Source organism: Jaculus jaculus, chromosome X (assembly GCF_020740685.1).
Source record: "Jaculus jaculus isolate mJacJac1 chromosome X, mJacJac1.mat.Y.cur, whole genome shotgun sequence".
In the NCBI taxonomy this organism is placed as follows: Eukaryota; Metazoa; Chordata; class Mammalia; order Rodentia; family Dipodidae; genus Jaculus; species Jaculus jaculus.
In genome coordinates, this window is record NC_059125.1 from 91,175,064 (window position 1) to 91,198,476 (window position 23,413).

At 37.8% G+C, this 23,413-nt stretch overlaps 1 pseudogene; it reads left to right on the forward strand.

Annotated features, from left to right (window-relative positions):
- Positions 1–5,611: 5,611 nt before the first annotated feature.
- On the forward strand, positions 5,612–6,162 carry LOC123456551 (annotated as a pseudogene).
- The last annotated feature ends 17,251 nt before the right edge of the window (positions 6,163–23,413 follow it).

Sequence of the window (23,413 nt, forward strand, 5' to 3'; positions counted from 1 at the left end):
ACCCACGCGGGGGATCCGTCATTAGGCTCTCCCAGACCAGGATGTATGGGTGTTGATCTGGGTGAGAATGTGGTCCCTTCTGAAAAACAATATTCTTAACAGCAGAAATAATGGTTAGATCAAATGCTCCCTCTGGCAGCCACTCAAAGGAGCAGAAAGTCTGCTATTTACCTTTTTAAATTTTTTACAGATAAGTCTGAGTCCTACTTCTAACTTCAGAGAAATGAGATATCGTCAGAGTCAGGTGGGGGTCGTCATAGTCCATCCCATAATTAGAAACAAGAGTCCACAAACAAACACAAAATAGATACTGACAAAAAGAAACCAAAAACCGTGATGCCTCCGATGCATCCAGAACAGAAAACCAAATGCAGTTTCAGATGGAAGATGCCTCCATGGTTTCTCCTGAAGGAGAAATACACAATCTTCCTTTACCAGATAGGAGACTGTCAGCCACCCTGACTCTCCTCAGATCCTGGGGCGTCCCCCAGGATTGCAGCCTGTGGTCCTGCCAACCACCATTGTCAAGTCCTCACGGTCCTGAACAACAGCTGCCCAAACCGAAATTAAAACAGATCAGAGCAACAGAAATCACTCAAACACTCAGACAAACACTCAGACAAGCAGCGCTGCAGACATTTACATTGTTTACCTCCAAGGGGGTCTCCGGAGTCCTGGGTAGACGTGCAAATCCCTGGACGAGTCCTCAATTGAAAGACCCCCAGAGGGAGACCTTCACTCAAGTCTCGAGATAGCACGCACCCAAAGACACACGGGAGACCAAACTTGCTGCAAAAGCATGAGGCTTTATTTGGGAAACCAGAGCTCTGGAGTCGACTCGTATCTCATGCAGGAGACAGAGGAGTCGACTCTTTGTCCTATTGGGTGTTTCTTTTTATAGGGTTTTTAGCAAGGAAGGGAAAGGGGAGGGGGTTTCACAAGGGCATTTGCCAACCTTGTACAGTTATGTCTACATATCTTATTTGTGCATAATCAGAGTTTAAGTCCTTTTTCTTTACCTTAATTCCCCTTTCTCTGAGAGAAAACTTTAAGTCCTTAATAAAGGATGCTTCTTTAGACAAAGAATGGCCCATTTTATGGGATGGAATGAGTGAACTTACCAGATCTAGCCGTCTCCTCAGGCAAAGAAGCGGTGATCACAAGAGAACTCCTCCGGAGGATCATCAATAAGGGGTCTCCGTCCGACTATGCCGTGCCTGAGCCCCACGTTTGGGCGCCACTTGCCCCGACCAGCAGGACCTAGTTATTCGTGAGGGCACCAGGAGGACCTTAGCCTACAAAGAAAACGGGTGAGAGAGGGGAATGGACTCAGGCAAACCAACGCTTGTCGACAGTCGTTTATTCAGCCAGAAGGCTCATCTTTTAAAGTCAGTTTTAGGTAGGGGAGGGGTAAGGGGAGTAGAGGGTGAGACAGTACAGAATCTTCTTGCACAAGGCATGAATCATATGGAAGACATGAATCATACGGAAGGGGGTCAGGGTGACCTAGGTGGTGGAAGGTTACAAACTCTTCTTGGCCTCAGGCCAGAGACATTGGTGGTTGTTCTGGGAAGTCATAACTCAGGGGCCTTGATACTGCAGGCGCAGAGCAGAATGTTTGTTCTTTAGCCAGAACGCAGCGGGGGTGGAGGAAGGGGTAAGGGAAAGATGAAGCATTTCTTAAGGGTGGTCCCCAACAAATATCTCCCTGTTCTAAGTGGACCTTAGGTTGAAGATACACACACACACACACACACACACACACACACACACACACACACACACAGGCAATCTGGTCCCTACACTAAGTACTTTACCTGGGGTTCAACCTTAAAGTAACCTTTCTAAATGATGTCTTGTCAAGAGTAACATGAAGGCTGGAGAGATGGCTTAGCGGTTAAGCACTTGCCTGTGAAGCCTAAGGACCCCGGTTCGAGGCTCGGTTCCCCAGGACCCACGTTAGCCAGATGCACAAAGGGGCGCACACGTCTGGAGTTCGTTTGCAGGGGCTGGAGGCCCCGTCATGCCCATTCTCTCTCTCTCTCTCTGCCTTTCTCTCTGTGTCTGTCTCTCTCAAATAGATAAATAAAAAAATTTAAAAAAAGAGTAACATGAAACTATGAGCACCTTTTATCTGTATAACCTATATGATCACAAAGAGGGAGCAATGAAGGCTTCAAAGCAGGTGTGGCCTATGCAAGAGTTCAAAGAACCAGTAAAAAGGAAAAGTTATTATAGGTAAATTAAATATCCTATTACTATGATAAAAACTAAGGCACCTATAGATTGGGTGGTATTAGAAGATTACAATAGATAGTGCATAAAGTATTTGAGTGCAGCCATGAGAGGTGTTAAAAAAGTAGGCAGTATTTTATTGGCCTTCAAAATTAGTCTATGGCTATCATGAAGAAGAAACATCCACTATTCTATAGGTAGTAATGGGCAGTGAAGATTGTTAAACATTGTTTTGATATTATCATATATATGTTTTGTTAAGGCAACCCTTAGCTTCTATTTAATGCCTGTGGTCTGGTGAAAACTGATGGCTATTTTCCAGAAAGCTACAAAAGAAAATCTTGGGCTGGAGAAATTGCTTAATGGTTAAGGAGCTTACCTGCAAAGCCCAAGCACCCAGGTTTAGTCTCACATAAGCCAGATGCACAATAAGCCCTGGCATGCCCATTCTCTCTCTGCCCCCTTTATCTCTGTCAAACAAAAATAAAAGAAAATCTTGTAGAAAGAGTAATGAAGAGTAAGCCATATATATAAAACTTTTATGCTAACATATAAATTATATAAGTTTAATCTCTCTCTCCCCCCGCTCGATATATATATATAGAATAAAAAGGGTATAGGAGAATATACAAATATTTAGACTTTTTACCACCAAAGATGAGACTTTCCTGAGCACAGGCAGTATGGATTAGGCCTTTCAAAGGCAGACACCTAGAATCATAGGTTAACATCAGTGGAAGGGGTACTTAACCAGACTGCTTCAGGGAAAATGTGGAATATTTGTTCATGGTCTTTAAGCTAAGAATGTTCTTATGATTCTTTAGAGAAAAGTTTGCCTTAGTCTTAATTTAACTTTTTCATGCATTATAGGAAAAGAGAAACAAAGGCTATTATTTATTCAAAATTTTATTTTGTATGTGTATATATGTTTTGTATGCATGCATATGTATATGCATGTTTGTATGAATGTAGGTGCACATTATAGGCAGGCTGCCATGCTAACCTTACATCCATGTGGGTGCTAGGGATTGGAACTCTTTCTGGTTTACATGCTTGTATTGGAAATGCTTTCTTTATCCATTAGGCCATCTCCCAGACACTTTATATCCACTTTTTAAAAGAGGGTGGGGCCGGGTGTGGTGGCGCACGCCTTTAATCCCAGCACTTGGGAGGCAGAGGTAGGAGGATCGCCGAGAGTTTGAGGCCACCCTGAGACTACAGAGTGAATTCCAGGTCAGCCTGAGCTAAAGTGAGACCCTACCTCAAAAAACCAAAAAATAAAATAATAAATAAATAAATAAAATAAAAGAGGGTGGGAGTTTCAAACTTGAATTCCCTTGAAAGTCATTAATATTTCATGGTATTATGTACCATGTATTACATTGTGCTATACTCTCTACCTGTTTTCAATTTTGAGGTAGCAATAAAGCTAGATACCTTTAGGAAATTGTCAGTAGTTTAGTTCAAAGTAATCCCACCAAATTGACAGGCATATCCCCTTGTCCTAAACTTAGTTTCTTGACATTTACGACCAAAAGTGGCCAACTCAATGATTGCAAACCCATGGAACCCATGTGAAAAATCCCACAAACTGACTGGTTTTGCACGATCCATGAATGAAGAATGGTTTCTTTGTATTTTAAGTTATTGAAATATATAAAAAACAAAAGAAGGGGATTTTATTTCCTGACAAATGGAAATTAGTTGCTATTCAAATTTCAGTTTTCACACATGACACTTATTTTTTTAATTTATTTTATTTGAGAGCGGCAGACACAGAGAGAAAGACAGATAGAGGGAGAGAGAGAGAATAGGCGTGCCAGGGCCTCCAGCCTCTGCAAACGAACTCCAGACGCGTGCGCCCCCTTGTGCATCTGGCTAACGTGGGACCTGGGGAACCGAACCTCGAACCGGGGTCCTTAGGCTTCACAAGCAAGCGCTTAACTGCTAAGCCATCTCTCCAGCCACCCATGACACTTATTAGAACACAGCAACTCATTCATTTATGTATCATCTCTGTCTGGTGTTGTGCTGCAGCAGCAGGCTTGAGTAGTTCTGACAGCATCTGTATGGGCTTCAAAGCCTAAAATATTTATCATTTGGCCTTTTATTGAATAAGTTCACTGACCTCTGGTCTAACTGAAATAGTTTACTCCCAAAAGCTCTTTTTGTTTAAGCTTCCTTTTGGTCTACTAGGGAGATGATAATGGAGCTCATTGAAATTTATGGTTCTATCTTACACTAAGAACTGAAGTATAGGCAGAGGAGGCAGAGTTCACTTTTTAACCACTCAGGGGATAATTCATTGAGTCAGGAATTTATTCACTATCAGGTAGGAGAAATTATCAGTAAGAATTTTGAATAAGTTGTTAAATGTCATCAGGTGAAATGTTTTCTAGCCAAAGTCCTGGAAAACTTGTCTTATATTACTAGCTGTAAATGTAGGGAGTAAAAAGAGAGAAAACACTTAATAATAGGCTGTATATGGGTCTAGAATTTATTCTCATGTTGTGTTTGATACACCCACAAAGCTACTATGTAAACTCTACAATATTATTATCCTACAAATAACTATATGCTACATATAGTTGTTTTTATAAGATAACTGAAGTTTTGCTTCACTTGATTAGGCTAATGAGAAGAGACTATCAGAGCTGATGTTAGAGCCCTGATCAATTCAGATGCCAGATGCATGTTCTTTCTGCTATTTCATGGTTAGGGATAGTATGAAAGAGCAAGAAAAACAACATATTTTTAAAAGTATGACAACTGTAAGAAAATCAGAAAGAATATTCTGTTTTGAAAGTCTTATTAAAGAAGATTGTATACTAATGGTATAGAATCCCTCCAATAAGAGATTCATTCCTCTTATGAGAGTGGAAAAGAGCATGGTTATTGTTGTTGGACCAACACAATTAATTTGAAATTGTCTTGCTAACCAGAATGCCTGGTGACCCTAATTAGAACTCATAAGATCTATCTGACAATGGGAGGAGTCATGATAAGGAGGCAGTGACAAATGAGCAAATTAAACCATTGGAGCAGAAGCTACACTGGACCAACAGCTGCTTAAGACATGCAGATAGCTAGTACTAGAGAAGTTATGAACTGCTAAGTTCCCCATCCACCTTGATAGAGTGATAAAGCAGAGACTTGAGAGGCTGGTGCTGTGAAGATTTTTATTCGGCTGAATCAAAAACTACTGTCACTGTACTCCATAAGGCTGAGAAGCTGCAAAGAACTGGAGTCAAGGAGTTAATTCACTGAAGCCTCTTCTGTTATCACACACCTCTGTTCCTGCCATATACTCTAACAAACAGTAGAAGAGACTGTTGGGTCAGGAGGTGACAAGTATGGAGGTACCTTCCTTATAAAGATGTGTTGTGAGGTTGCTGTTCCCATAAATCTTCTCAGTAAAAATAGCTCATCTTGGTAAGTAGATTTGACTTCACCAGTACCTGAATGAGCAGAAAAAGAAACAGTGAAAACTAACATGATTTCTTCCAGTAATGGAAGTGAAAGTTCCAGTCACAGCACTGAGAAGTGATCAGCTGAAAAGAAAACTAAAGCTCTCCCATCAAAGCCTACAAAGATCTCCAAGTTTGGATTTGTCACAGGTAGGTGAAAAAGAAAGATTCCACCATGTTCATCAAATTTGGATAAAGTAAGCCTAAGTTAATTGTTCTAAACTTTGCTCCTCAAACCCTTTCACTAGAAGCAGTGTTTAATGAAGGTGAAGATAGTGACTGGAGAAAATGCCTCCAGAAGCAAAGATGTGGAGGAAGAATATTGGAAGGGATACCAACATCAGCTTGACCAAATTCCTTCAGTAAAGGAAAACATAGCTTTTCCAACAGCTGGAAGCTGTGTGAATGGACTAGACATAAATCTCACTTTGGACTGAATAAATTAAATGATGTACTTTGAAATTGGAGTGTTTTGTGAATGTACAGTCAAAAGGAGGAGTTTCCTTTTAATGAAAGAATGATATGAGATTATTTTTGTAACAACTATTTTCAGGTTTTTAAAAGATTGATTAATACACTAATAAATGAGAGTTTGAAATTAGAACAATAATACTGTTACTGTAACCCAAACACTCATAATAATAATTTGAGTATCCAATGTTAGGAAAATATAGGTTAAAGTTACTAACAGAAGTACTAGTTTCCTTCTGTAAAAACAATAATCAAAGGGCTCAGTTTTTTTTTTTTTTTTTTTTTTTTTTTTTTTTTTTTTTTTTTTTAATTTCCCTACTCCTAGCCAGTTTAGTCATGGATTCCTCTGATATATTTGCAACTGGATTTCTCTGACAGAATAGCTGAATAATGGTAAAAATTCTCGGGCTGGAGAGATGGCTTAGCGGTTAAGCGCTTGCCTGTGAAGCCTAAGGACCCCGGTTCGAGGCTCGGTTCCCCAGGTCCCACGTTAGCGGGATGCACAAGGGGGCGCACGCGTCTGGAGTTCGTTTGCAGAGGCTGGAAGCCCTGGCGCGCCCATTCTCTCTCTCTCCCTCTATCTGTCTTTCTCTCTGTGTCTGTCACTCTCAAATAAATAAATAAAAAAAAAAATTCTCATCATACCATTCTTCCCATCCCAGACCATTTTATTAGTCTGTTACACTATTGTACCATTAAACAAATATCATGGGGTTTTCCTAGACAAACACAAATAGAGACTCTTTTACTTCTTTCTTCTTTTGATAGCATCAACTTTCTGTCCTTGATCTTTAACCTTTGCCCCTCTTCCTGTCATACTGTCTGATACCCTTTTTTAGCAGAAGTAATTTTGAGAATGTGGTAATGAGTCTTTCTTATAATGAACTTGAAATCACATCAGGTAACAGCAGCAATAAAGGATTTTCTCTGCCTTAAGTTTCTTGATATATGTATATGTATGTATGTATGTATTTGAAATTGATTAATTTTAAATATATACATTTTTTTTCTAAAATAGGGTCATGCTCTACCCCAGGCTGATATGGAATTCACTATGTAGTTTCAGGATGGCCTTGAATTCATGAAGATCTTCCTACCTCTGTCTCCCAAGTGCTGGGATTAAGGGAGTGAACTACCATGCCACCCGGTTTTGTTTTGTTTTTTAATCTGTGAAAGTTTCTTCTTCTATCAAAATTCATAATAAATTGTAGAACTTGGCAATTACACATTTATTGGCAAACATCACTTTGAAGGCTGCATCCTTAGAGGATCAGCCTTGACTGTGCTTTTAACCAACATGCATTCCAACGCTGGTATAGACATCAGGCATAGAGAGCAAGCTCTAGTCAAGAATTGTGTTGACTCTGCATACTTTATTGCCCAGGCAACATCTGGCATTCATTCTACATCCCACTAGCCCACATACTGCTTCCCTGATGGATGGATGATAATATCTAGTATATTACTAGTATCTTGTATAATTCCTGGATTTTATATGTGTTTACTCCCAACCCTTACAACAGAGATGCAAAATGCGATAGTGCTATTAATCTATAGTTTATCATGAAAAACTACATATCTGTGGCTATACAAGACAGGCAGTCTGATATCAAGGGCATTTGATGATTTTCTTCAAGTCTGTTACCAGTAGATAGGCTTGGGGGAGGGGGAGTGAAGAGCCAGAGATGATATGGAATAGAAAGTCTGTTCTCTAGGCAAACAAAATTGCTTGTTCTTCAACACTGAACAACAATGAAAAAGAACACACTTCAAAAACAGTCAGAGCAAATACACAGGAGAATTCTTCATATGCAACATAAAGGATAGCCAAAAGCAAATCATGATTCTGCAACTCACATACTACTTAAGATGGGAGTAAAATGCTTGCTGCTAAACTTTATAAAACTTATACTGCATAGGATCCCTTTCCTTTACAAACCACAGAGATTACTTCTTTGGAGGCACTTTCTATTCTTTTCTTTCACAATATGCAAAATTGGAAATATTTTCATTAATGATGTGCCTACTTCCAATCAAATTGTGATTTCTAGATTACTGTTTCCTCTAATTAAGTTGTATCTATGGTGCTCAGCAATTAGCTCCAATAATCTTAAAACGGTTTACAAATTTGACTAGCATGACAGGTGAAGAAATCATTGTACTTAAGAGTGCCTTATGTCATCCTAAGCATTTCATCTATATCCCAAATAAAGTTGTAAGGTTTGTATTATTAATTTGAAAAAATAGCTTTGTGATACAGGATAGTCAATGCCCAAAACATTTAATACATATTAGTATCTACCATAAGCTGTAGATATTCAGGACAAGCTATTGAAAAATATGATTCAAAAGCTTGAATTTAATGACTTAAAGGGTCCAAGAAAGAATACCATTTGACTGCCACTGATTTGATAATTCAGTGGACATAGGCATCATTGTATCAATTATACATCTTATCAAATGTACTCCGAGAGATGATAATTTCCTACATATATAGGGTTATCACTACTACCTTTAGTAGATGTATACATATTTTAAAAAATCTTATTAAAAGAATGTCAATTAATCTTTTAATAACCAGGAAATTGTGTTGTGGTAAAATTAATAGTCTTAATATAAATGGAAAATACACGTTTAATTGCAACTCTTCACCACCATCTCTCTTCTTCTGGGGTTGTTACTTTTTGTAACATGTAGAAGTTATTTGATATTCCAAAGGCATATATTTGAGTATGCTAGGGACCTTGTTAAATGTTGTTCTCATTTAGCTGCTTTGATTTAGACAAACAAAAACTAATACAGAAACAAAAGAATAAAGCTGAAAACATTTTATTTCTTAAAGCTTTATTTGATAATACTTTCAAAACTTCTACAACTGTCAGAAATAGTTATGCTTTACTATACATGTGTGAAATTGCAGTTTAAAACTATGGAACGGATTTAGTGTTGTTGCTTTTTTTATTTTGCCTACTATGAAGAAATAAATACATTATTTGAGCAGAAGAAATGATATTTGCAAAGTCATAGACAAGTGAACTTCAAAGAGCTTTATAGTGGGTATTTTGTTTCCTATGCTTAAACTTTGGTTATGCCATGGCCTTACATGAAAACCAAGAAGTTCTGCCAAGTACAGGAACTTTTTTTTTTTTTTTTTTTATTTGAGAGCGACACACACAGAGAGAAAGACAGATAGAGGGAGAGAGAGAATGGGCGTTCCAGGGCTTCCAGCCTCTGCAAACGAACTCCAGACGCATGCGCCCCCTTGTGCATCTGGCTAACGTGGGACCTGGGGAACCGAACCTCAAACCGGGGTCCTTAGGCTTCACAGGCAAGCACTGAACCGCTAAGCCATCTCTCCAGCCCAACTACAGGAACTTTTTAATATTACACTTGTCTATTTCAGGACATGTAATTAGAAGTCTGATTTTCTATCATGAATATATCCATCTAATTTTTATATATGGTGGCAATTTTCTGAGTACATGAAAATGTCTAGATATCTAGTATCAATTGTGGTGTTTGGTAGCACATTTTTCTAGAATAAGTTTACAAAGATTCTATAGCTCTAGTAATATTTTTAAGCCATAGATTCTTCAAGAATCAGAACATAAGTTTATCTCCAACCAAGATTTTTTTAATATTATGGCTACAAACTATTTATGACTTCGGTTCCTTAGTTCTCAGTAGTCATGTAAACAAAATCCTGTTTACCTTGCATTTAACAGCTGAAGAGTTTAAGACACAAAGAGATGCAAATGCGGGATTAACCTATTATTTAAATGGATACTCCACACTAAATAGGAATAAGACAAAAATCTCCATTCACTCAATATACAATTGTGCCCCATGGATGAAGCATTAGTACAGTAGTGAAGGATGCATTGAGGCAGGACATACTACTAGATCACAAAGTATTGTCTGGTAATGATTGACTTAATTTTCATTCTAGTATCCCATGATAGGTTTTATATCATGTGTGCACTATTATTACAAAAACTAATTTGTGTAAATTTGGTTTATTTGAATACTAACATATTGACATTTTAATGAAGGGAGTAAAAAGCAAATAGAAGGTACAGGAATTAAGATAATCATAATATGCTCATTAAAAGTTTTCTCAAAGGGCGGGAGAGATTGCTCAGTGACTAAAGGCAGTTGCTTAATTTTTGGATAGAGTTTTTTTTCTATTTCTGTGAATAAGGCCATTGTAATTTTAATGGGGATTGCATTAAATGTGTAGATTGCTTTTAGTAAGATTTAAACTTTCACAATATTTATTCTTCTAATCCAAGTACATGGAATGCCTTTTCATTTCCTTGTGTCTTCTGCAATTACTTGCTTCAGTGTTTAAAAGTTCTCATTGGAGAGATCCTTCACTTCCTTAGTTAGGTTTATTCCAAGGGACTTTTTTTTCCCCCCTGAGGCACTTGTGAATGGGAGACATTCCCTGATTTCATCCTCCACATCTTTGTTGTTAAGGTATAGGAAAGCTACTGATTTCTGTGAGTTCATTTTGTATCCTACTATGTTGCTAAAAGTGTTTATCAGCTCTAATAGTTTTCTGGTTGAGACTTTATGATCTTTTATGTATAAAATCATACCCTCTGCAAATAGTGATAATTTTATTTCTTCCTTTCAAAATTGTATTGCATTTATGAGTGACTCTTGCCTTATTGCTATAGCTGAGACTTCCAGCACTATATTAAACGAAACTGGGGACAGTGGACACCATGTTCTTGTTCCTGATTTTAGTGGAAAAGCTTCAAGGATTTTTTTTTTTTCCATTTAGTATTATGTTGGCAATAAGTTTGTCATAAATAGCTTTTGTTATGTTGACATATGTTCTTTCTATTTCAAGTATCTGTAATATTTTAACCATAAAGGGATGTTGGATTTTGTTGAATACCTTTTCTGCATCTATTGAGATGATCATATGATTTTTGCCCTCCAGTTCATTTACATAGTGTATTATATTTATCAGATTTGTGTATATTGAACTATCTCTGCATCCCTGGGATAAAGCCTACTTGGTTGGGGTGAATAAACTTTCTGATATAATCTTGTATGCTGTGCCAATATTTTGTTGAGGATTTTTGCATCTATGGTCATGAGGAAGATTGTTCTGTAATTTTCTTTTTTTCTGTCTTTGTCTGATTTTTGTATCAGGGTAATGCTGGCTTCATAGAAGGAGTTCGGTAGAATTTCTTCCTTTTCTATTTTATGGTAAAGTTTAAGAAACAGTGGTGTGAGTTCTTCCATGAAGTTCTGGTAATATTCACCAGTGAATCCATCTTGTCCTGGACCTTTTTTTGCTTGGATCTCCATACTTGTTGGAAGTCTATTTAAGTGTTTTATCTCATCTTGATTTAATTTTTGTAGGTCATATGAGTCAAGGAAATCATCCATTTCTTTCAGATTTTCAAATTCAGTGGAATATAAATATAAATATATTATTAAATATAAATATATTCTTAAAGTATGTCCTTATAATTTTCTGAATTTCTTTGGCATCTGCTATAATCATGCATTTTTGTTCATTTTTTTTAATTTATTTATTTGAGAGCGACAGACTGAGAGAGAAAGACAGATGGAGGGAGAGAGAGAGAATGGGCACGCCAGGGCTTCCAGCCTCTGCAAATGAACTCCAGATGCTTGTGCCCCCTTGTGCATCTGGCTAACGTGGGACCTGGGGAACCGAGCCTCAAACAAGGGTCCTTAGGCTTCACAGGCAAGCGCTTAACCACTAAGCCATCTCTCCAGCCCTAATCATGCATTTTTAATCTTTAATTTTATTAATTTTTGTCTCTTCTCTCTATCTTCTGGTCAGATTGCTAAGGATTTTATCAGTCTTGTCTACCCACTCAAAGAACCAATGCTTTGTTTCATTGATTCTTTGTATTTTTTTTTTTTTTGCTTCTATTTCATTAATTTCTGGTCTAATCTTTATTAGTTCTTCCTGATTACTGATTTTTGGTTTGTCTTGTTTTTATTTTTCCAGCACATTAAGTTAAATCATTAAATTGTTTACTTGTGAACTCTCTAATTACTTAATATAAGCATGTATAGGTATAAATTTCCCTCTTAGAACACCTTCATTGTGTCCCAAAGCTTTTGGCATGTTGCATTCTCATCCTCATTTGAATCTATGATTTTATTGATTCATTTTTTGATTTCTTCAATGATGCATTTATCATTTAACAGTGTACTGTTTAGTCTTCATGAATTTGCATATGCTCTGTAGTATTTCTTGTTGCTGATTTTCAGTTTAATCCTATGATGATCAGATAGAATAAACGGGATGATTTCAGTTTTCCTGTATTTGTTAAGATTTCCTTTGTCTCCTAATATATGATTTATTTTAGAGAATGTCGCTTGTGCTGCTGAGAAATATATATATATATATATATATATGTGGCAACATTTGGATGGAATGTTCTGCTACGTACATTTGTTCCATGACATCACTTAACCCACATGTCTCTCTGTTTATTTTTTGCTGGGATGACCTGTCAGTTGATGAAAGTGGGGTATTGAAGTCACCCACTACAATTGTTTTTGGTGAGATCTGTAACCTTAAATCTAATAATGTTTGTTTGATGAAATTGGGATCTCCCATGGTAGGTACATATATGTTTAGGATTATAATGTCCTGTTGGAATGTACCTATCATCAGTATAATGTGACCATTTAATCTTTATTCACCAATGTTGGTTTGAAGTCTATTCTGTCAGATATTAGGATAGCAACCCCTGATTGTTTCCTTGGCCTATTTGCTTGAAATACCATTTTCCATCCTCTCACCCTAAGACAGTGTCTATCTTTTACTGAGAGATGAGTTTCCTAGAGTCAACAAGTGGCAGGATCCAGCCTTTTAATCCAGTCTGCAAACCTGTGTCTTTTGGTTGGGGCATTGAGGTCCTTGATTTAAAAGGTTTTGTTATTGTTGCTGCTGGTTTTTTGTTGTTGTTGTTGTTGTTGTTTTAAGCTGCATATGTCCATTTTCTTTCTTTTTTATTTTATTTTAATTTTAATTTTTTTTAAATTTTTATTAGCATTTTCCATGATTATATAAAAAAAATAATCCCATGGTAATTCCCTCCCTCACCCCCCACGACTTTCCCCTTTGTTTGTTTGTTTTTTAAGGTATGTATTTTCTTGCCATTCATCTTGTTTTGTAGTGCTACCTGTTTTCCCTTGCTTGTCTTAACTGTTATTTGAGTGTGGTTTATGTTCCTAGTTCCTCCTGTGTGTGCTTTGCTTTCTCATCAGGGTGAAGAATTACTTCAAGCATTTTTTTTTAAATTTTTTTATTTATTTATTTGAGAGCGACAGACACAGAGAGAAAGACAGATAGAGGGAGAGAGAGAGAGAATGGGTGCGCCAGGGCTTCCAGCCTCTGCAAACGAACTCCAGACGCGTGCGCCCCCTTGTGCATCTGGCTAACGTGGGACCTGGGGAACCGAGCCTCGAACCGGGGTCCTTAGGCTTCACAGGCAAGCGCTTAACCGCTAAGCCATCTCTCCAGCCCTACTTCAAGCATTTTTTGTAGAGCTATCTTAGTTCTCATAAATTTATTTTGTCTCTTTTTGTTGTGGAATGTCCTTATTTCTCCATCAATTTGGATAAATAGCTTTGTAGGATAAATAATCTTTGTTGACAGTTGTTATCTTTTCAACTTGGAATACATCATTCCAAGTTCTTCTAGCTTTTTAAGTTTGTGTAGAGTAATCTGCTGTTATTCTGATGTGCTTGCCTTTGTAGGTAACTTGCTTTTTCTAACTGTTTTCAACATATTTCCTTGGTTTGTGTGTTTGGTAGCTTAATTATAACATGGCTAAGAGAGGTTTTTACCAGGTTTTGTCTATTTGGTTTCTAAAAACTTCTTGTATCTGCATTGCCATTTCTTTCCCAAGTTTGGGAAACTTTTTTTCTATGATTTTGTTGAAAATGTCTACAAAGCCTCTGGATTGAAATTCTTCTCCTTCTGAATTCTTATGTTTGATCTTTTATAAACAGGTAGTTTATAAAGTCAACATCCCTAAGGGTGTGTGTTGCCCTAGACTTTTAATTCTGTCAGCTGGGAGATTGAGAAATCTATTCTGCATTGGGTTCAAAGTCAGCTTGGATCTGAATCATTTCCTGTCCCCAATAATGACAAAAGCAAAACACAAAGGCCCGATGAATCTGAAAGCATCAAAGGCAACAATATTCAATTCCTAAATACAGATAAATTGAAAATTGTAAAGCCAACCAAAAATATGTAAACCATAACCTGCCCTGACATGGAAAGAGATTAGAACTTTCAATGCAGGCTTATATACCTGTATGTTTTAAGTCACCCTCATTACCTTTTTTTTTTTTTTTATTCACTATCTACATCGCGTATACAGCCATGTTGGTACCATCATTAGCCTCTTAACTGTCTTGTCTAGCCATCAGTTATGGGTAAAAGGCAATGTCTCTGTGCATAATGACCCAATATGTGCCTCTAACATTCTTTCTGTCCCCTCGTCTGCAAATTGCCCTGAGCCATCTTGGGTCCATTTTAGGTCTGCTTCAGTAATGAGGCCTTGGAAGCCTCTGTATATCTGGTTTAGAAGGAGTTGAGTATTCTCTGTGTCTGTCTCCTTCACCCTTGGGCTAGTATCAAGTTCACCAAGGAAGCAGCATTCTTGCTCATTTCCCCAAATATTCTTAGTTTCAGCTGGGACCCTATTGTGGTGTGATGGGCTGCTTCTGTCCTTAGAATCTGTATCCATCTGACAAAGAGAAGCAAATTCTCTTAACGGAGAGTTAAGTTAATTCTAGATAAATGGGATAACTTTTTTAGAGAGAATTTAATAGGTGCAGGGTTTCTTGAATCCCATGATATGTCGGAACTTGATAATGGAGAGCGGGCTCATTTTTTGATTCCCAGGTCCAGCTATGGGCTCCATTCCACTGAGCAGATCAGCTAGCCAAACCAAGAACAGTTTGTATCCTACCATGGCTGTGCACCACTATTGCACTTGTGTGAGCATCATGTCAGGTTGGTTGCTGCTGAGTAGCTTAGACCACAAATTGTTTGGGGAGATGTTGGTCATTTTGCCCCAGTCACCAGTAGCACCTTCTGGCACTAGATGAGTGAACTGTCTGGGGACTAACTCTCTTCCATATTCCAGCCATGTCACTACATGTTGTGTACCAACACCATATGGTGTCTTCAGCAGTAGGATCTTACCACTAACCTTTGGTAAGTCATCAAGTACCCTGACAGAAATCTGTCTTCTTTGGGGAAACCTTGTAGGTCTCTCTGATCAATAGCTCATTGTGGATGTTAGCCACATTCTGATACTGGGAGTTACAGGTCAGTGCCCAAGAAGAGAAAGAATAAAAAAGGTAAGTATTATAACAAAGATAGAGAGAAGAGAGAGAAGAGGGAGAGAGAGCAACAAAGAAAAATAGGAGAATATTAAGGTCGGTCTTCATAATAGTCTCTCCAGGGCCTTGTGATTCAGGTGTTCCTTCTAAGGGCCTGATGACAGTCCAACCATTTAGTCTGTCCTTTAGGGTGGAGAATTTTGTGGTACCATTGCCATTTGGGTGCAGTATTTTGTCCCCCCACCCCCTCACTTAACTTCCCCTTCTGCCCCATCAACTTTTTTGTCCAGACCTCAAGATGCCTATTAGGTATGTCAGCATCTTAGGTAGATTCAGGTTAAGAGCCACAGATGAGTGAGACTATGTGACAATTATCTTTCTGTGATTTGGTGAATTCTCTGAGAATGATCTAGTCCAGATTTGACCATTTTTCTTCAAATCTCATGGTGTCATTTTTCCTTACTGCTGTGTAGAATTCCATCATGTACATATACAACATTTTGGTTATCAGTTCGACTAATGATGGACAACTGGGTTGATTCAAGCTCTTACTCAAAGCCAAATATATAATATGACCTTTGGTATTTCCCTCAACTCAATGCATCTCATCTCTACTTCTACCCAAGTAATCTCTTGTTCATTGATTGACAGCTTTTTTTCCCCCCATATTATAGTTATGTTTATTTCCAGATTTTAACTACACAGGAACATTTTCTTGCTGATTTCTTTCTCATGAAAGGAGACCTGATTCATGTACTAGATGAGAGGATTTATCTGTTATCTTTGGATCATAGGCAGTAAAGCTCTTTTGTGGTAAATTGTATTATGACTATAAACATTTTACTGTACATAGCATGTACACTCCACAAGGAATTTCATTGCTTTGTTTATACCAGGATTAGCCATGTGCTATCTTTTTTATGTCTACCCAATGCAGACACTTTATAAAGCAGCAGATGCTACTATGTGCAGTTCTTGCCTTGCTACAAGGTCATAAATACCCTAGGAAGGCATTTCTCTGTTAGTCTGAGAGCCAGAGTAAATTTAGCATGGGCAGTACTTGTATTCAATCTTTAATAGTACTGTGATTTCAGTGAAATATACATTTTTAATATTTTAAGTGAAAAAGAACTTGTGGTTGTTACTGTACTATAACCTAACCTAAGCTGACTGAGGTTCTTCTTAGCTGTGCCTATTATTTGTAATTTACATTTGTACTTAGCATAGCAATGTGAGCATCAAAATGAACCTGATATCTTCTTGTTATCTTGCTATCCACAATGTACCCCTTTAAGTATCTCGGAATGAAATCTTGAATTAAGTATTCTTTCTCTCATTGTCTACCGTTAGTATGTCAGTTATAACTTTATACTAATAAGCTGTTTAAAAAGGCCAGTGTATAAATTTTAGATTTTTCTTACCCATCCAAAAAATAGTAGCTTGTGGTATGAGTTAAATACATAAACTCAGAAAAGTATTGCTCATTTTAAGAAAGCATGGAAAAGACTATGGACCTTCTCAGCTCCATGTTCTAGAGTAGCACGAGTTTTAAAGATGGAAACCACTTTAAGGGAGTGAACATTTTATCCAAAGCCATACACCTGATGTCAGAGACAGAATTTGAATGAATTGGCATCAACTTTCTATATTTCTGTCTTTTATGATCACTCTCAACTCTCTTTAGTCAGACTAGTAGTGGATCATGTTTCTCTGACCTTTTCTCTGGCTTTGAATTTGTCTCTCTCTTCCTTCCTCCTTTCCCAACTCCATCTTTCCCTCTGTCTCTCCCTCCCTGCTTTTTCCCATTCTCTGATTATGGGTTGTTGATAGTATCATCTCCCCACCAACTAGAATACTTATATTTCATGGTAGGATGGGTTGATTCCCTTTGGGGGAAGGAGCAGATACATACAAAAAGGAGAGTTTTCCTTGCTATTTTCATTCTGATATTTCTCATAGGTGAGGTTTCACGAGGCTAGGGTCAAGATATATTCTGTCAGTGGGGGAAAAAAAAAAAACTAACAAGTATCTTAAGATAAATATATGGTTAATTCCTGACACTAGGGATGGAGCATTGGGACAAAACCTTAAATCAAACACCAACTACAGGGTTGGAGATATGGTTTAGTGGTTAAGGAATTTGCCTGCAAAACCAAAGGACCCAGGTTCAATGCCCCAGAACCCATTTAAGCCAGATGCCCAAGGAAACACATGAGTGTAGTTCTTTGACACAGCTGGAGGCCCTGGCATACCCATTCTCTCTCTCTCTCCATCCTTCCCCTCCCTCTTTTTCTTGCTCTCAAATAAACAAGATATATATATATATATATATATGTAGTCACTAACTAAGGGAATAATATGCAATTAGTTGGAATGGAACTCTAAATTTTACTTTTGGTGTTGGTCATTAGGCATTACTATGTTATTTTAATGATTGTCCTACCTCCATTTGTCACATAACTTCATCTCCTACATTAATGATTGAAAAGTTTCTAAAGCAATTTTTACTTCACATTAACTTTTTAAAAAAAATTATTTATTTATTTATTTGAGAGCGACAGACACAGAGAGAAAGACAAAGGGAGAGAGAGAGAATGGGCGCGCCAGGGCTTCCAGCCTCTGCAAACGAACTCCAGACGTGTGCGCCCCCTTGTGCATCTGGCTAACGTGGGACCTGGGGAACCAAGCCTCGAACCGGGGTCCTTAGGCTTCACAGGCAAGCGCTTAACCGCTAAGCCATCTCTCCAGCCCCACATTAACTTTTTATATACTTTTTTTTTTCAAAAAAGAACAGTAAGATGAGTTTTATTTAGGACTGTTATATTAGGTGCATAGATGATTGCTTTAGGTTTGCAGCAGGACACAGTCTCTCGCTCTACTATCATCTTGGAAGACAATTTATTTTACTTATTGTTTTCAGTGTGTTTGTGTGTGTGTGTGTGTGTGTGTGTGTGTGGCATGTGTGCATGTGGATGCAGTGTGTGAATGCAGGTATGTATGTGCTACAGTACAATCATCCCTTTAAAAATTTTTTTCGCTTTTCACTCTTCAATACTACATTCTATCAATGGTTTACATTCCTCATTGTACTTTCTAAGCCCACAATGTTCAGATTTTCCCCAAATACCTCCCATCCCCATTTGCACATACTCAAATTCTTAATTCCAAAGAGAAAGTCATGTCTTCCAGGGAACAAATATTCTGATACCTAGTTTTATATAATTTTTCACTATTTAGAAATACAATAAAATATTCCAATTTGCTTCTATGCTACATATCAATTAGTAATGTATTGTAAATGATCTGTGCTTATGTACCTCAAAAGATTATACAGTTCTTGAGAGTAGAAGTCACATGACATTGTTTACCTCTTATCCTCTTGTTTTTGTAACTCCTAGCCTTTATTTCCTCATGCAGTCATTTATTCATGATATGCAGACATTTATCCTACCCATAACAGTGGGCTAACTCCAGATTGCATGACCCATATACCATTTATTTATTTATTTATTTATTTATTTATTTATTTATTTATTTATTTATTTTTATGATTACATATGGGCAAATTTTGTATATAAACTGCACATGTGGGTGTCATTCTTTCCCTCCTCCCTGTCCCTTTTCTGAAGAGGCCTTCCTCTTTGGGGATGTAGGAATACCTCATGGCAGTTGTGGGTCATGCATTATGGGGGCAGCAATCAATTATGGGGGAGAAGCAATGCCTCTGTGTAATATGTCCCAACTGTGGCTCTAAAAATCTTTCCAACCCCTCTTCTAAAAAGTTTTCTGAGACATGATGAGAGCATTTTAAGTCTCCTTCGGTGATGGACACTTGGATGGGCATCTGGGTCTCTTGTTTGTAGGTGTTGAGTGTCCTCAGTATCTTTCTCCATCACCCATGAGCTGATATCAGCTTAACTAAGAAAGCCACATTCTTGTTCATTTACCCAATTTCTCTGTGGTTTCACCTCTGGCCTGGGTGGAGTGTGTTGGGTCATTTATCTACTCAGGTCCAATTTCCATCTGCATAAGAGAGCAAACTCTCCAATGGAGAGGCAAGTAAGTGCAAGTTATATGGGGTAACCATTATTAATTTGGAGAGAAGTGAAATGGTTTAGACACTCTTATAGTCTAAGGTTAGTGGGAGCTCAACAATGCAAGGCAGAATCATTATCTGGATATGATTCTGTCTTGTTTCCCAGTACCAGATATGGTTTCCTTTCCTGAGCAGATCTGTTAACCAAACCAAGAGCAGTTGGTTAACCACCATGGCTGTATGCCAATATTGCACTTGTGTGAGCATCACATCAATATGTTTGTTTCTGAGTCACTTAGACTTTGAGTTGTGTGGATAGATGTTGGCCACTTTCCCCTGGTAGCTTATTTGGTCCTTCTGGCACTAGATAGGCTAATTGTCTAGGGACTGGCTATCCTCTGGATTCCAACCAGGTCTCTGCATTGTACATGCCAACAGTGTTTGGTGTCTTCAGCAGTAGGGTCTTATCATTAACTTCTGGTAGGAAATAAAGTGCTTTTGTGTGTCTTGGGCGATCCAGTACATCTCTCTGGTCAACAGCTCATTGTAGATATAGACCACATCCTAGTACAGGGAATTACAGGCCAGTGAAAAGGGAAAAGAAAAAATAAAAAGACAGAGACAAAAGAAGAGAAACAGGAGAAATTTGATGTTAGGTTTCTCTCCAGGGCCCTTCAACACAGGTACTACCTCTACGGTCCCCTTGAGGGAGCCACCATTTAGTCTAACATTCAGGATATAGGATTCTATGGTAGCAGTTCAATTTGGGCTCAGTTTTGTGTCCCCCTGCCACACCTTTTCTCTTCCCCCAAGCCCTACCCTCTCTATTGTCCAAGCCTCAGAATGCTATTTGCTTATGTCTACAACTTGGGCTGATACAGGTTAGGAATGCAGATAAGTTACATTATGTGACTGTTGTCTTTCTGTGATTGTGTGAGTTCATGTAGAATGATCTGTTCCATGTTTGACCAATTTTCTACAAATTTCAATGTGTCATATTTTCTTACTTCTGAATGGATTTCCATCATGTAGACATACCACATCTTGGTTATCCATTCATCCAATGATGGGCACCTGGTTTGATTCCAATTTTTGGAGATTATGAATGTCAATTTGAGCAGCTATAAACATGATTGAGCAAATATTTCTGAACTGAGATGTGGAGCTTTCAGGGTAAATGCCAAGTAAGTGAATAACAGGGTCTGTTGGTAACTCTATATTCATCTTTTTCAGGAGTTTCCAAATGGATTTTCACAGTGGTTAAACCAGCTTACATGCCCAACAGGGAATGAGTATTCCTATTTCTCCACAGCCTTGCCAACATTTGCTTTCATTTGATATTTTTAATGTTTGCTATCCTTACTGAGGTAAGGTAGTGGAATCCCTCTCTCTCTCTCTCTTTTATGAGGTAGGATCTTGTTTTAGCCAAGGCTGACCTGCAATTCACTATGTAGTCTCAGGGTGGCTTTGAACTCACTGTGATCCTCCTACCTCTGCCTCCCGAGTGCTGGGATTAAAGGCATGTGCCACCATGCATATAGCTGGTTTTATTTGCAATTCCCTAATGGTTAGGGATGTTGAAAGTTTTCTTAAATGTGTGTTAGCCATTTGTAATTCTTCCTCTGAAAACTCCATAACTCTGCCCCAATTTTGGCGTGAGTTGTTTGATTTTTTTTTTTTTTTAAGGTATGGTCCCACTGTAGCTCAGGCTGAACTGGATTAACTACGTAGTCTCAGCACGTCCTTGAACTCCTATCTCTGCATCCCAAGTACTTGGATTAAAGGCATATGCCACCACACCCAACTTGTTTGATTTTTTTATTGTTTAGTTTTTTGAGTTCTTTGTAGATTCTAGATATTAGGCTTCTGTCAATGCCATAACTGGCAAATATTTTTCTCCCACTCACTTTGTGATTTATTGGCTCTGCTTATGTTATGTTTCTCTGTTCAAAAGCTTTTTACCTTCATGAGATCCCATCGGTTGAATGTTTGTTTAATTTCCTTGGCTGCTGGGGTTTTGTTCAGGAAGTCTTTTCCCAGTCATATATTGTGGAGAGTAATTCCTAGTTTTTCCTACCAGTAGCTGAAGAGTTTCAGGTCTTATATTGAGGTCTTTAATCCATTTGGACTTGATTTTTGTTTATGGGGAAAAAGTGGGTCTAATTTAATTTTTCTACACACATCGCCATTCAATTTGTCCAACACCATTTGTTGAAGATGCTGTCTTATCTCCAGTCTATATTATTGGTACCTTGGTTGAAGTTCAAGCAGCTGTAGTTGGCTACCCTAAGGTCTGGGTCTTCAATTCCATTCCATTGGTCTATGTTTCTATATTTATTGCAGTGCAATTCTGTTTTTGTCACTATGGCTGTATAATATAGCTTTAGATCAGGTACGGTGATACCACCAGAATTGTTTCTTTTGCTGAGGATATGTTTGGATATCTGAGGCCTTCTGCCATTCCATATGAATTTTGAGATCATTGTTTTTCAGTCTCTGTGAAGAATGATGCTTCTATTTTTATTAGTATTACAATAAATACGTGTAATGCTTTTGGTAGAATTGCTGTTTTCACAATATTAATACTACCTATTAATATATATATAGGATTATGTCATCTGTGAATAGGGCTAATTTGATTTATTAATTTCCCACTTGAAAACATTTTATTTATATTTACTGTCTCATTTCTTGGGCTAGTACTTCTAGTAATATGTTGAAGAGCAGTAGTTAGTAAGGGCACCCCTGTCTTGTTCCCGATTTCAGTTGGAACTCATTGAGTTTTTCCTCATTAAATATCTGGGCTTTAGGAGATTTATATATAGCCCATTGTGTTGAGATATAAACCCTGCATGACTATTCTTTACAGGATTTTAATTATAAAGTGCTGTTATATTTTGTCAAAAGCCTTCTCTGCATCAATTGAGATGATTATATGGTTCTTATGGTTCAGTTTATTTATGTGGCGTATTACATTGACTGATTTCCATATGTAAATCCATCCCTGCATCCCTGGGATGAACCCTACCTGATCAAGGTGGTAATGCTTTTGATGTGTTGTTGAATTGCAAGGATTTTGTTCAGGATGTTTGCATCTAAGTTTATTAAGGATATAAGATTATACTTTTATTTCCTTGTTGCATCTCTGTCTTGTTTTGGCAATACAGTTATGCTAGCTTCAAAAAAGGAGTCAGGGAAAATTCCCTGGTCTCCACTTATGCGGAATAGTTTGAGAATAAATGGTTTCAGTTCTTCTATGAAGGTGTGATAGAGTTCCGCTGAGAAGCCATTCAGTCCTGGACTTTTTCTTTTGGGGGAGGTTTTTGATTACCTTTTCAAACTCCATGGATGTTATAGGTTTGTTTAGGAGATTAATCTATTCTTACTTCAGGTTTGGTAGGTGGTATATGTCTAGGAATCCATCCATTCATCCATGTTATTTAAATTTGTGGAGTAGAGGTTTTGGAAGTATGCCCTGTTGATTCTTCCAATGTCATTGAAGTGTGTTGTGATCTTTCTTTTTCTGTTTCTGATTTTGTTAACTTGAGACTTCTTCTTCTTCTCCTTCTTCTTCTTCCTCCTCCTCCTCCTCCTTCTCCTCCTCCTCCTCCTCCTCCTCTTCTTCTTCTTCTTCTTCTTCTTCTTCTTTTTATTTTGCTTGATCAGTTTGGGCATGGGTTTGTCAATCTTCTTTTTTTTCTTCCTTCAACAAACTAGCTATTTGTTTAATCCATTTTTAAGTTTGTTTTCTTAGTTTCCAATTCATTAGTTTCTGCTCTAATCTTGCTTATTTCTTTCCATATGAAGCTCTTTAGGTTGGATTCTTCTTGTATTTCCTGTGCCT